Genomic DNA, 3,970 nt, shown 5'->3' on the forward strand with positions numbered 1-3,970 from the left:
TTGGGGCAGCAGTGTATGATGTGTTTGAAGTTGGTACCTTAGAACTTCCTTAGGGGCGACCATCCCCTGCCTCCTCCCTGCTGGGGGCTTCCAGCCTCGGCTCCTGGGTAGGCGAGGGGGGGTCTGGGCGCTGAGCACCAAGGCCTGCAGGTGGCCACGTGGGTCAGACCCGCCCCAGGGCCGGGGGTGCCTGTCGTTGCCCAGGTGGGCCCGTCACGTGAGGCTCATCTGTCTCCAGACTTGGGCTTCGTGTGTGACTTCTCCCTGCAGGCCGATCGCGCCCTCCTCACCCCAGTGTCGCTCTGGACAAGGCCGGCTGGAAAGACGGTTAATTACCATCCTTCGTGTAGCAGTTACCTGGAACTTGCCCCCAGACTGCCGGCTCCTCTCACCGGGGTCAGGCCCGCAGCCTGAGGGCGGGAAGCAGATGCCACCCGCTGCTCACTTGGGAAGCCGAGGCTGGTCAGGCTGCGCTTTGTAGCTTTGTAGCCAGGGCATTCCCCACCCTCCTTCCCCGGGGCTCTCGGTGTGCAGCCATCCCCGCTGCGAGATAGCAGAAGTCGTTGAGCGTCAGAAAATGCTCCCGTGTTGTAAAATCCCTGGCCCCGTTGTGTCCCCTGTGTGCATCCAAGTCCGGTGAGCGTGAGACCTCAAACGGGAAAACGTAGGTGCCTGTGCAGAGCAGAGTTCACCTGTTCACCGCTCGGCGGCAGGTGAAGAGGGGGAGGGGCTGGCGGGAGCCGAGAGGAGACGCGGTGGCCACCTAAGAGGAGCCCACGTGGTGCCGCCCCCGGGCTTCCTGCAGATGGAGCCCTGGCTCCGTGGGTTTGGGGCCTGCTCGTCGGTCCGCGGTTCTGAAATCCCACTCTTCCATCACCTCAACTCGCTTTTCAGACAAAAACTTTGATGCCACGTTTTTAGCATTTTCTGTTCTTTATCTTTGCTGTTTTTCACAGTTGAGCTTCAGTCCCATGGGCATCTGGTCAGCCTTTGTGCCCCCTGCCCTTTCAGCTCAGCTGACCACTAACATCAGCACATCCACTTTCCTTTTTCAATTCTTCTCATCGGAGAGGCAGAATTAAATAAAAGGTCCAAATAATAGCACACACCTTGCTGTAGACAAAGGCGACGTCGCAGCCCAGCACCTGGTGTCACACCAGCTCAGACCCTCTGTCTGTGGACGCACGGACGTCCAGATTCAGCCTGGACGTTGACCGATACAGGGGAGTGTGAGCTGCAGGAAAACAGGTGGCCGGGAAGCCCAGGGCCAGCAGCAGGGTGGAGGGGCGTCGTGGGGTCGCAGGAGGGGCGGGTCACAGCCAGGGCCTGGGGATGGGGAGAGCGGGGTGCCGGGCCTGCACGGGCTGTGTCAGGACCTCAGTGCCTCGTCTGCGACGTGGAAATTAAGTGAAACTGTCCCGCCCCACGTGTCACACAAGGACAGTGGCGGGCGTCTCGACACCTGTAGCCCGGGGGTCGTGTGACCGCCAGATTCACCACCTGGGCCTTTCTGTCCCTGCAGCCGCCGCGCAGACGCGTGGGCTCCGTTCTCAGGAAAGGGGGCCACTGCCGGGGCTGCCGGGCGAGTCTGTGAGAGCTTTAGGCAAGAAAGAAGAAGGAAAACCAAAACCACACAGACAGCATGGGCGCCGTGGCTACGCCCCGAGGCTGGGTCTGCGGAGCAGGCTGGCGGGGACGTGCCCCCGAGGCGAGTGGGGGCAGAGCGCGCCACAGCCGAGAAAGCACCGCAGTGTCCGCGGCAACAAGGCGCCCGCACAGCCCGGTTCAGTCTCGGTACCGAGAGTCCCGTGCAGAGTGCGGATGTGAAATCACGGGGCTGACCGCACGCTCGGGGGCGGGGGATAGCACCTTGTTTTCCTTTCTATAACGGATTCTATTCAGAGGTGCCCTTGCTGTTATTTGCATCTTATACCTGATCCATTTAGATACAGTGCAGTCAGTGGGTGCTGACTAAATATTTGGCAGTGTATCTACCACCGTGGTTTTATCTTGTTTCTCATCTTTTAATTACAAGGTGATACCTATTCATTCAGCCCCAGAGCTGAGTGAGCGGAAGCGAGTCCCCTCAGGCGGGCCCCACAGGCGCCTGGGCAGGGCACGGCTCGGACACTGCCCAGGCAGCACAGCGTCTTCCAGACACGTCCCATCTCTCAGAACCCGGCTCAGTGGGTGGGGTCGTTGGTTGTGGTTTTAATAAGAAATGGGATCCCACTAGGGGGCCGTGGGGCCGGCTGGGCTGTGAGCTCTTCCCGTGGCTCCCGTGGCGGCGTTGGCGCTGGCTGTCCTGCTGTCTACAGCCATGTGGCTTCCGCAGCGTGACGGTCAGCACCACGGCCACACTGCCCTCAGCACCCGCGACGGGGACGAGGCTGGAGACGGACGTGGAGGCCCCATGGGCAGGGGCGCGGGGCTGAGGCCCCAGCAATTCACGAGCGTCCTCAAGCCCATGACCCTGGAAAGCTGGGGGGCGGGAGCATCTGGGGGATACGGGGGGTCCGAGGACGACAGGTTCCCGGAGTTCTGATGGGGGACTGGGCTGGGGGAGCCGGACTGGGCCCCCCCCCATTAGGACCCCCTTCCCTAACAGGAGACGTGGGCCCAGAGGAGGCCCACGAGGCCGGCGGGTGAGGTGGGACGCGGTGAGGGCTGCGTGGGGTGAGTCAGAGGGCAAGGCGAGGGGCAGGTGAGGACGCGCCGCAGGCCGCGGGCACCTGGTGGTCACTCCTGCAGTGGAGACGCTGGCTGGCTTGGCAGAACGGCCCCTGCACGAAGCAGGAGAGGCCACTCCAGGGCAGACACACGGCACCCCACGGGGACCCCCGGGGACACGCGGAGAGGCACACTTGTCTCCTCGGACTCTCTGTTTTTAGGGGGTGCTTTCAACCTGATCTGTTTATAATTGCATCACATATTTCTGTGCTTCTGAAGTCAGATCTACCCAAAGAGAAATCTTCGAAGAGGCCCAGCGTCTGTCTAACCCCCACCTGCTCCCCACTCCCCTGGACAGAGCTAGTCTTAGGTTCAGGCTTCCATCTTTACCACCTGGAGGAGGCACTCCTGCCCTTCTTCTTGGATGAAGACGTTTTCACTTCCTGCGCCCGGGGCGTCGCGGGCAGTCAGCGCCCAGACCAGTATTCCAAGCTGCCACCCTTCCCTCGCCGCTGTCCTCAGGGGCGTTTCGGGCCCTTCTTGGGAGGAGAGGCCAGTGCCTCGGGCTGTGCAGGAGCCAGACCTTCTCAGTCTGGACATCGCCGTCTCTAAGAGACAAAGCTGAGACCAGCTGGCAGAAAGTTCATTTTCAGCCAGAAAAGGTCCATGGACAAATAGTGTCGAGTTAGGTATTAATTTACAGTCGCTGGATGTGTTTTTCGAAGGTGAAAGAAAGGGTTCCGAGCAGCACCGTTTCCCGGCACACAAAGTGAACTGCCGCCAGCCAGGGAGCCAGGGGCCAACCCTCCGTGGCTTCTACCCGCCAGCCCACAGCGAGCTTTATAGAATAATCCAGAAAGGCCTCCAGACAGACAGGAAGCCCCAGGAGGTGCTGAGCTCTGGAGAGAAGCCCCCTGCTGCCCCGGGGTCGGCCCTCCCAGGGAGCGTCCACCCACCACCAGGGCCCTCCCCGGACAGGCCTGGCCCCAGGGGAGCGGGAGCTGGGGCGGGGCACCTGGCAGTAGAGCCCCCACCCCCAGACACAGGCACATGGCCACCACGGAGAGCACGGAGGCCCTTCCACGCCCCTCGGTGGGACACGGAGGTTTTGAAGGAGTTTTCTTTTCAAACCAAGAGGAAATTCCTAGAATTCTTTGGTGGTAAATCCAGGCCCCTGCGTGGAGCTTAGGGAGCCGCGGAGCCAGGATGCACGTGGCGAAAGGAGGCCGGGCATCCTGTACTCCCTGTTTGCGCCTCCTGGGGACCCCAGATCCCTGGGGGTCTGGCCGTAAAGGAAGGC

The sequence above is a fragment of the Balaenoptera physalus genome, assembly GCF_965194825.1.
Source record: "Balaenoptera physalus genome assembly, chromosome: 5".
Classification (NCBI taxonomy): Eukaryota; Metazoa; Chordata; class Mammalia; order Artiodactyla; family Balaenopteridae; genus Balaenoptera; species Balaenoptera physalus.